We start from the raw sequence: 12,167 nt of genomic DNA on the forward strand, positions 1-12,167 counted from the left end.
ATTACTGTTGTTCTAATTAGCCTGAACTACAGGGGGCTCTGAATCAAAACATTTCAATTAATTTGATAAGTAAATTAATATGTAGGCCACGTTAAGATGCAATTACTACTTGGTCTGTCTCGTGTTTATATATAACTAAATATCCCTGACAATTTAATGCTAGTTTTTAATTTAAGAACTTCAATTATACTAAAATATACCAGATGAGGGGCGTAACTACTGCGACACTCAATTGCAATTAGTCGTGAAACAAATGTGTACAGCAGATGTGGGTCTGAATTTGAACATGTACTTTATTATAGCAGCTTTATTTCGACTGAAATCATTTCTATTATAAATTCATACACAGATCCTTCAGGTGAATAACTAAACACATACAATAGCTATAGTGGTTTGGTTTTATGTACTGGCTACATTTGTGTCTGCAATAAAGAAAGTCTTATGCACTTCCATGGGCTGCATTTATTTAAAATTTAACTTGCCCTTATGTTTGATACCACAACTTATTCTCCGAACCCCCCGAATTTCCTCAATATCCCCGATTTCCCCTGCGAACCACAAGTGTGCAGTCCCATTAAAAAAAATACAACAAATCTAGTTGATCGTCCCGGAAATGCACTCCAGGATATCTAAAAATTCACTATCGCAAACGAAGGGGTCATCATGCATTACCCGTACTACAGCTACAAGATAAACATTAAACTTCATTGTGAATAAATGTGTTCCTACTCGAAAGCAATTTAAGTTAAATATGACTATCATTTTCCAAGCGACTTTTCCATGCAGAAATTCATTATGTAGTGACAACATTATTTCTACTATATTGGGGAAGGTTCTAACGTGATCCAGTGTTCTGCTTCGGATGTTACGTAATTGCTTAAAACCAGATGAAGAGTTGGTGCTGCAATTGAGAACTGGGGTGAGTTTCCCGAAAGCATCGTAGCGCTAAAAACATCGTAAACTCCATTTTAACATTGGTCATTAATTTACAAGTGTTTCCCAAAACCCATCATAACTAAAGTAGCACATTAAATTCTTCGTAATCTACGTACTCCAAGACCCACTCGTTTATTGCGAAGTGCTTCTTAAACTGGCTACCTTTTGCGCCAACCTTAACGACAGACAGGTTTTACGTCTCATCCGAAAGATGGCACTTATTTACAGTATAGTGACACCATCCCTATACTGGGGCATTAGGACCCACCTGAACTACAGGGTGAGCGCCCCCTGCTGGCCCCACTAACACCTCTTCCAGCAGCTACCTTAATTTTTCCCAAGAGGTCTCACATCCAGGTACTGACCAGGCTCACACCTGCTTAGTTTCAGTGGGTTTCCAGTTGCGAGTTGCAGGGTGATATGGCTACTGGCTAGATAATATAAATTAAATATACACACAATTTACAAATTGCCTCCAGGCAGGCAAGGTGGCATCTGTGTATCTGAAAAGAAAGTAATGAATATATACATTAGGTCACAAATAGAAAACTACAATAGAAAGGTATGGTCCAGACATGTTCACCGTAACTTGCCTTGTTCAGAAGGCAGTATTATTAGCATCGATATGGAGGGCTGGTCATACTGTGCCTCTGCTACAGCTGTCTTAACACAAAATCAAGTTTTAGCTTCTTTAATTCCATTCACCCATGCCTGTGGTTCAGGAGGTGGCCTTCGACTGGGGCCTGTCTGAGATGACCCAGGTGTTGAATCTTTGCAGGAACAGGGCGATGGATACTGGGGCGAGGAAGCGTGGGGTGGTGTTGTAGGAAACTCATTCCCACAGACATCTATCCCTCCAGATATTCCCTCTGCAGCAACAGGCACAAGGATTGCCATGACTCTTTCCTCCTCTGGGGAAAGGGACAATGTTTTTATCTGCCCATCTTCAGTCTTGGTCCCCTCTCTCCTTAATTCTGCCGCTCTTCTTTTGGCCCCGCACATCAGTGCCTGACCGAGGTTGTGATGTGGACGCACTTATTATAATAATAATAATAATAATAATAATAATAATAATAATAGCTTACACTTATATAACACTTTTCTGGACACTCCAGTCAAAGCGCTTTACGGGTAATGGGGACTCCCTTCCACCACCACCAATGTGCAGCATCCACCTGGATGATGCGACGGCAGCCATAGTGTGCCAGAACGCTCACCACACATCAGCTATTAGTGGGGAGGAGAGCAGAGTAATGAAGCCAACAGAGATTATTAGTAGGCCATGATTGGTAAGGGCCAATGGGAAATTTGGCCAGGACGCCGGGGTTACACCCCTAACCCTTATTCTCTTCATTATCTTATCCCACTTTTCTCGCTGTTGGAAAGGCTGCCACGTGGCTTAGTAAACAACAACAACACTCTGTTGTCAATATCATCTAAAAGGGGAACAAGCTCATCTTTAGAAAAATGTGGTTTTCTTTTACGGCGTGTGTCCGTCATTTCTTTTGCGTTCGTTTTAGGAACAATAGGTGTCCGATTTTGTGCCTATTTATACGCTTTCGCTTTATTGGTAATTAATTTATGATGCCGTTTTTACTTCATATATTATTTTTCACAACTTTATTTCATTCCACCTAAGCACCAGAAACGACACCATAGAATAAAAGTATTATCAATCGATTGATTTTCACTCAACATGTGATGCTTTTTGCTAAGCGACGTCAGGGGCGGGCTTAACAAAAAGTACTTTATAAATCCTCGTAAAATAGCCGACTAAAAGGTGTTTTTGGAAACACTCGAAAAAGTAGCACGTACACATCGTAAAAATACTCGTTAAGATTAATCGTTTTCGGAAAACTCACCCCAGATTTAGTACGTACCGCAGACTAATTTTAGCGGCCAAGTTGGTTGCAATTAGTCTTGAAATAGCACACTAGTTTTGCACGGATCTGCGTTCTAACCACAGCCTGACCTACACTGACATGATGTAGTACGCTGCTTTCAATTCGTTGCAAATGACAAGCTAGGATTCTGATTGCTGATTGAACAATTTAGCATTTCAGTGTTTTCACCTGGAGAAGTAAATTTTGATTGATGACTGGAGCTGATTTTGAATGGCAGTGAATGAGTAATGTGCCTAAATATTGTAATAATTTGGAGTAATTATACACATTTTCTTTCATAAAACACATTGAAGGGAGTGAGGGTGTAGACAGTGTTAGAAAGTTATGCATTATAGTTTAAAAGCAATTCTCTAATAACACTTCTTCCTATGGCCCCTCCCAAAAGCATACAATAGTAGGTTGAAAACAAAACTGATTACGTTTGGGTTGTAGGATGGTGGAAATCTTGATTCCAGTTGTAATTTTTAGCACTAGAGTGATCAAATTGTTGATAAACTGTTTACATTTTCGCAACTTGAGGTCACATGAACTACTGTTTTTCATTGGTACCCATGGGAGATAAATGTCAAGGTTATATATAGTGTAACGCAACGGGGGCTCAGGCGGGCGCCCTTGCCGCATTAGGTCGGCCCCTGCACTGTCCGGGGCTCGAACCCGGGACTTCCGCGTCTCTCTGCAGCGACCTAGCCCCGTGAGCCAAAGAGAGATCTCTCCACAGCCCAGTAGCTGTGGTCCTGCTATCACAGGGAAGGGCGGTGACGTCACCCGCTCTGGTACGCCGGCTCTTACACACACTGCTTGTCGGCCGTAAGCGTTACACTCTCCCCCGCTTAAATCGCCGTCCCCGGCGAAGGGCTATCCCATCCCACTTCTGACACCAATGTAACGCTACGGGGCTCAGGCGGGCGCCCTTGCCGCATTAGGTCGGCCCCTGCACCGTCCGGGGCTCGAACCCGGGACTTCCGCGTCTCTCTGCAGCGACCTAGCCCCGTGAGCCAAAGAGAGATCTCTCCACAGCCCAGTAGCTGTGGTCCTGCTATCACAGGGAAGGGCGGTGACGTCACCCGCTCTGGTACGCCGGCTCTTACACACACTGCTTGTCGGCCGTAAGCGTTACACTCTCCCCCGCTTAAATCGCCGTCCCCGGCGAAGGGCTATCCCGCCCCGCTTCTGACACCAATGTAACGCAACGGGGCTCAGGCGGGCGCCCTTGCCGCATTAGGTCGGCCCCTGCACCGTCCGGGGCTCGAACCCGGGACTTCCGCGTCTCTCTGCAGCGACCTAGCCCCGTGAGCTAAAGAGAGATCTCTCCACAGCCCAGTAGCTGTGGTCCTGCTATCACAGGGAAGGGCGGTGACGTCACCCGCTCTGGTACGCCGGCTCTTACACAGCGCCTGTCGGCCGTAAGCGTTACAATAGTTTGGAGGCTTTCTGTTTGTGCAGCATTAAGAAACTAAATTATCTGTGCTTTGGAACCTGCAGCTCATGAAAAGTGTAATTAAAAATAACCCAACATTTATCCCTTGGTCCACTTCATCTACTGACTGACCTAAACCATTCAGGGTGAGTTTTCCGAAAACGATTAATCTTGGAGATTAACTAGTAACTTTACAATGTAAGTACGTGCTACTTTTTCGCGTGTTTCCCCAAACCCTTCTTAATCGGTCATTTTACGAGCGAGTATAAATAAGTACTTCTTTGTTAACCTCGCCCCCGAAGTCGCTTAGCAAAAAGCATCACAAGTCGATTGAAAAACAATCGATTGACAAGACTTTTATTATATGGTGTCGTTTTTGGTCCTTCAGTGGGATGAAATAAAGTTGTGAAAAGTAATATGAAGTAAACATGACATCATAATTCAATAACCAATTAAGCGAAAGCGTATAGATAGGCACAAAATCGGACACCTATTGTTTCTAAGAAAATAAAAAACTGACGCCGTAAAAGAAAACCAAGATTGCGTGGACAGTGTCTTTGATTTAAATCAAGAAATTGTTTGGCGCCCTGCCATTGTTAAGAATCACAGTGTTTCATGAGAAAATACTGCTCTTATTTATTGTTATTGGGTGTATTGGAGCTATATTTTAATTGGTCTTATTAACATGACACCTGGAAAAATGAAATACTAAGCTTGGCATTTGTCACTCAACAAAGACAGGACCTGTAATGAAATCTAAAAGCAAGTAGGTCTAAGCATTACCGTCTACAATCACGACAGAACATAAAACGCTATTCGAACTTTAAATATAAATATTAGGCCTATATGTCACAAAAGTCAATAACCCTCTGCTATTGTAGCCTTTATAGGCTAATAATACAAGCCACCGCTACAACCCAATGATTTAAATTAAATAACGCATTACTGCATTTTATCATTAAAAACCGAACATCTAGTCAAGTATAAATCTTAGTATTTTTATTTTTTAATTAAATGTATAACACATTTACAAATACAAAATACAGATAAAAGAAAACACAGAATATTGCAGGACAAAACCAATTAACTGCCAGCGGTAATGGGCTAAATATTTATGTAACCAAGTTATATAAATAAGTTTTACATATCTCAAATGTTTTACTTGCTTTAGCAATTTTATCATTTATAGAATTTAAATAAAATTTCATCTCCACCTCAAAAGTGCTAAATGAGGGAGTGTCGGACCATTTGATTTATGAATGTGAAATGTACCCAGTATAAATTCATTACTGTATAAATAAATGTTCCTTTTCCAAATTTCCTCTTACATAGTACAACAAAATATCAAAAATCCTAAATATAAAATCTTAGTATTCTAAATTTCCAGAGAATTGTCATGACATAAATTTAATGTGCTCTGGTGATTTCTGTCTGTCGCTAAAGTTGGCGCAAGAGGTAGTCAGTTTAAGAAGCATTTAGCGATTAACGAGTGGGTCGGGGAGCACGTACCTGTAGATTACGAACGATTTAGTGCTACTTTAGATATGATGGGTTTTTGGGAAACACTCGTAAATTAACGATCGATTTTAAAATGGCGTTTACGGTGTTCTTAGCGCTACGATACATTCGGGAAACTCACCCCAGATTATGAAATATTTAAACCTAATCTCAGAACATCAAAGCACAGATTTGCTTTGAAATGTTTTAACTGGGACAAAATACTAACATGGGATTAATACATCACACAAGTGTAAGACTTTGAGGTAAAGTATTTTAAAATACACATCCTTCTGCAGGCCCATCTGCAGAACAGAAACGAGGTACGGTGGGGGCAGTGGGGTCCTGGCAAATCCTGGCAGCAAGTAACATAAAATTCGCAAACATGAAATGTTAAATAAAATATCTGAGGCCCACCAGATGGAGCTCTGGCACAGGAAGAAAAGCCTCATTTTCAGGATGGGTACAAATATTTCTCTTATTGAGGTTAGATACTTAGTTATCAATTATTTGGCATTAAAATCAAATCTCCAGCTGGTGCTCTGCCAATTTCCCAGTGTGCTTCATTGTTGTTAATGATCTCACCATTGTGCACCAACTAGCTTACTGAGGGCTGTGATACTAATGGAACAGTTTTTATGACATGAATGGAGGATGGAGACAGAGCAGCCTCTGCAATCTGGATGTATGGATGTGTGGATGTATCCTAGTGTTGTGAACCTCCTGTGCAGAGGCAGTCCTGTCGGGAAACAGTTCAAACGAAAGATGTTTTCCCCTTGCTTGGTGCACTTTTGGAAAGACATCAGAGCAGGAAGGTGGCGCAGTGGTTGGCATTACTGCCTAGTAGCTTGGGCCCTGGGTTTAATTCCAGACCTGGGGTGCTATCTGTGTGGAGTTCATAAGTTCTCCCTGTGCTCTTGTAGATTTCCTCTGGATCCAAAAAACATACTAGTAGGTTAATTGGCTTCTGAGACAATTGGCCCTAGTTGTTAGTGTTTGTGTCTGTCTGCCCTGTGATGGACTAACACCTTGTCTAAGGTGTACCCTGCCTTGCTCCTGTTGGTTGCTGTGATAGGCATTGGGTCCCTGCGACTCTACATTGGAAGTTGCAGTTAGAAAATGGATGGATGGGTCAATGCAGGATTAAACTTTTTTCTTTGCCAACACTACCAGTCGTCTTTGTACACTGTGTCTTGTGTCATTACACCAATCCTGTCTCAAAGACTATCTCCATTTGTTCTGCAGGGACTGTAAATCTCTTCGTATAATCTGCCTGACTGCTGTTGTAGTGTCAGGGGAGTGCTGGCTCTTGGAGGGTGGTTAGTCCTACCACATGACTGGGGTATTAAATGCCATTTCAGACAGTGTTGCAAATACTCTAGTGTCCAGTTGCATAAACCCCATCAGTCCAAACTTCCCTTTAAATTTCTCTTTAAAAGCTACTCTGAAGCTGTTGAACAGAGTGTACCTTGATGAGGCAAATTGATCCAAATTTAATACATAGTGTTGCATGCAATCAAAGGCAGGCCCTTCTGCACACAAGTTGGTCACAATGAGTATGTGCAAAATGTGTTATCCTGCTTTGACTTTATCATTGCCACACAATTATTTTTGTACTGCTGACATTAAATTAATACAGCTATGCACAATATGTAGTTGAATGACTGTGACAGTTTAGCCTTATCAAAATGAAAAAGTATTTTGTCCCTCAATATGCCAACTCCTTTCACCTTCGTTTGCATGTAATTTTTAACTGCCTTTGTTATGGTTTCCCGCTAACAGATCCCTTACCCATGACAGGCAGGCTGAGTTTGCATATGGACTTTAGCCAAAGAGGCTTCGTAGGAAAAGCACTTCCTGATCAAACCATGTACAGTATATATCCCATACTGTAAATAACTGGACACCAACATACAGAGTGGAGATCAAGTGAGAGTGAAAGCTCAATGAAAGGGTTATCAACAGAGACTGTGGAAGGACTAGAATATAGTGTAGTTTATCCTCCTGTCCCCAGTTAAATTGTTTTAGAACTGTACCTTATTTTTCAGGGTTGCTGGGTGGCTGCCTTGCAGCTGTCCTGTTTTGGGTTTGATTCTGGACTGGGCAAATTCTATGGAGTATTTTCCTATTCTGTGAGTGGGTAAGAGAGGTGGGATGCAGGGCTTTCTATGCCATTGGAAGGAGGCCCTACAACATCCCCCCCAAAAAAAATTTGGTTGTGAATATTTGAAAGTGTAATCCAACCCTAATTACCCTATATGGCAGCGAAGTGTGGGGTCCACTCACGTTGCACTAATTGGGATATACACCCATAGAAACTCTGCACAGAGCATTCCTTATGTACAGAAAACAACTCCTAACATCGTGTGCATGACTCAATTAGGCCAATACCCATTACTTTTCAGCATACAGAAGAGAGCAATCAAATATTGATTATATCTGAGAAACAGTGACCAGACTTCATACCACCACAAGGCCCTGCTGAGCCAGGAGCTGAATGAGAAGAGCCACCTCAGCCAGCTGGTCCTGAAGGCCACTGACACCAATCAGTCTCAGGAAAGCAGTTAAAACAACACAAATCAAAATCACCCCGATCACAACACAAACCATAGAACACCACTTTACCCACTGGGATACACACACAAACACAACACAAAGTGGAAAACTACAGAACCCAACATAAACAATACACATTAGCTGAATATCTGACCAGGGTAAGAAACAGCAAAGAGAAACAGACCTTGGCAGGCTCAGTGACCACAATTTGGCCATAGAAGCTGAGCGATGCAGGCAGATCTGGCTGCCCAGAGAGGACAGACTGTGCTCTGACTGACAGCTGGGAGAAACAGAGACAGAGATGCACTTTCTACTGCACCGTGACAAATATTTTGGGGCTAGACAAACATTTATCCCCAAAATAACAAATTGAATCCCAGAATTCCCACACTTGCCAGGGTCAGAACAGCTCCCAATCCTACTGGAAGAAGGGTGAGGAAACTCAATGGAGCTGGAAGCATAATGTAACGCATACAGCCTCCATTGCTTGTGAGATATGGCTTACCAGAGTGGTGACGTCACCGTCCTTCCCTGTGAATAGCAGGGACCGCAGCCGCTGGGCTGTCGGGAGATTTTCCTTTGGCTCAAGAGGCTGGGTCCCTGTTGAGTGATGCCAGTGGCCCGGGTTCGAGTCCCCGACAGTGGGGGGCTGACCTGATGCAGCAGCGGCGAGGGTGCCCACGGGATCCCCAAAGCATTACAATGGTGTCAGGAGGGATGGGATAGCCCTTCACCGAGGACGGTGAGTTAAGCAGGCGAGAGTGTAATGCACATGGCATCCATTGCTTGCGAGAGCTAGCTTATCAGAGTGGTGACGTCACCGCCCTTCCCTGTGAATAGCAGGGACCACAGCTGCTGGGCTGTCGGGAGATTTTCCTTTGGCTCAAGAGGCTGGGTCTCTGTTGAGTGACGCCGGAGGCCCGGGTGGAGTCCCCGACGGTGGGGGGCCGCCCTGATGTGGCAGCTGTGAGGGCACCCACATGAACCCCGAAGCATTACAATACTATATAATCTCCTGTCACAGCCTGAGGACCTGAGGAACAACGCACCTGTCTCTCAATAATGTTCTGTTTGTTGTATGATCTATGTAAATGTCCTATGATGTATTTGTATTATAAATGTATGTAGATGATTTATTGATTGTATGTGTTTTGGTAACACTGTAATTTACCAGCCATGCCAATAAAGCTTTTTGAATTGGAATTTGTTTGTGTTTTTATTTCCGATGCTCGTTTTCTCTTGACTTCTAAAGACATGTAGACTGTGTTACACGATGTAAATTTTACCTGTATGCTTGAGTGTGTGTCTCAATAGTGATGAACTGGTATCCCATCCGGGGTGCAGTGCCCACTTTTAAGCAACATGCCATGCACAACTTGGATTAAGGTTCCTCTATTTTTTCTGAAAAAATGTGGAACACGAATTGTGGAACCTATACTGATCCTTAGCTGGTGTTAACAGTCTCTGCTGTTTTTTAATTATCACTGCCATCCTGACACGTCTGCATTGTTCAGTATCTGATTTTGTTACACTTCATTTGCCTGGGATGTAAAAAAATCAATAAACAGCTTTCATAATTATAGAAGAAAAAAAAAGCCCTAACACATTGCACTACATGGAGTGAACTATGGAAAAATCTATAATTTTCTCAAGGTCTGCTCGCTAAACACTAGCTGTGCTCTGTCACTGTTGCTAGGAAGGCCCTGACAACAGCAGTACATTTGCTTTGGGGTTTCAAAAGGCTCCCTCTCTTACTTGTCACCAAGGACAACTAAGAAAACCTTTTTTTTTAAATGTCAGACAGGATAAGAAGTGAATGTTCCACACCAAAGTTTGAGCTTCATCAAGGTTTTCTTTAAAATGCACTCTCCACACAGACAAAGTTTTCTTTGGTAATAACAGAGAATTCAGAGTCACAGGAGCTCTCTTTGGCAGCTTGTTACATAGAGATAAAGAGGAGACTGAATGTCTGATGGGACCTGTGCAGTCTGTAAATCAAAGCCACCACATACAGAGTCATGTAAATCCTGTTCACAAAAAGGTGCAAAAAGTATGTTTTTTGCCTCATTAGCAGTAATGCTACACCTGTGCACCTGTGGTGAGTTATGGGGAACTGTACAGTTCTTTTCATTGGACATACAATGGATTTCTGTCCTTCTGTCCTAGTAATGTCTTCCCTATAGTCTAAAGTGCATGCAGGAGTTGACGACACAATCCAGTTTTTTTATATGCATGATTTTAATTTTCCTGTTTTTGCACATGTGAGTTATTAATTGGAAATCTGACCTTTCCTCATTCTGAAGGGAAATCTTATGATATTGTATCAACAAAGAACAGCTTAATATCCAGAACATAGAGAAATAAAGGAAATCAACATTACACAAGCTAGAAGCTAGAGTCAAAAGTACATCTCAAAGAAACCCATAACACAATGGAATTGGACTTGGCTGCAGTAACGGTTGTCCCTAATGTGATGGAAAGAAACACTTGCACTGAGCCTCTGTCATGGCACTGTCACAAAGTTAGAACTTCACTGAGCAAATAAAACCACTCCCCCAATACTAGTTCTTACACCAAGAAGGAATCACAGCCTTGCAAAACGGAACTGCCAATTTCATCCTTACAAAGTGCAATGTGTTAAGCAAATTGTTAATACCATTGTCGTTTTGTCAGCACTATTTGCAAAATGGACATTTTTTCAACTTCTCAATATACTATTGAGAATGAGTATCAGAGATTGTGACTTATATGTTGGGCAAATGTCATTGACACAATCATCAATAAGAATCTATTCAAAGCTGTGTTTTGGTTTAATTATAAAATTATGACATGATATTTGAAATATATCATATTATAATATATATGTAGAAAGCCAATGTCTCAGGAGTGATAGTTATTCTTATTCTTGCAAGATACTTTTCATAGGAACAGGCTTTTGCTTGTTCCTAGGATTTTCCATCTCAATATTAGCTGCAGAACCCCTCCTAACCTTTTCCTGCTCTGCAAGGCATACTGTAGCTGTAGCCCCCTTGGGAGTTGAGGCGTTTTATGCAACCAGAACAAAACATGAGTATATCCATCCATTTTCTTTATCTGTTACAGGGTTGAAGGGCAGCTGGAGCCTAGCAAGCAACAGGTGCACCCTGGACAGGATAGTCCACCACTGGGCACACAGCCACAACTACACTCACACTACAGCTATTTTCCCAGACGCCAATTAACTTACCAGTATGTCTTTGGACTGTGGGGGGAAACTGGAGCACTGGACCTAAGCATAGAAAGACTTCATTTCTTTTTTTTGTATAACTGGTTTCATACAAGCCTTTTGCAGCCTGGTTTCCAGACATCCAATGCATGGACTGATTAACCTGAATTGTTTCACAAAGTGTACTTGCCACAGTCAAATGAAGCTAATCCGTTACCCATTGTTTTCTGGGAGGTGCTGCTGTGGGCATCATGTGAGACATTTTGGAATGTTCAGATGTCACTATGTTTGGAGAAGCAGGCTCTTCTTCTTTATCCAGTACTCTAAACAAGGACATTGCTTGCTGTTCCCACAGCAGCAGAAACTGTGTGAAACTGGTTGTGTGGTCTGTCTGCTGCTGAAAGAATGCTGGTGCTGTGTGGGAGAGTCTGTATACTCTCCCCGGTCATCACAGGATTCTCTCCTGTCTTCTTATTGTTTCAGGAGATCACTCTGCTGCTTGGATCTGTGCTTGTGGCAGGGGATTCGGACCATTGCAGCTGATGGTGTCAAATTCTTATTGCACATTGCTGCTCAGGAGTCCTCTGGGCACCATGTATGGGAGGGTGGAGGGATGTCTTGATTGTCATTTTGTTTTGTTTTGTAAAATGTG

This window comes from Lepisosteus oculatus, chromosome 8 (assembly GCF_040954835.1).
Source record: "Lepisosteus oculatus isolate fLepOcu1 chromosome 8, fLepOcu1.hap2, whole genome shotgun sequence".
Taxonomy (NCBI): domain Eukaryota; kingdom Metazoa; phylum Chordata; class Actinopteri; order Semionotiformes; family Lepisosteidae; genus Lepisosteus; species Lepisosteus oculatus.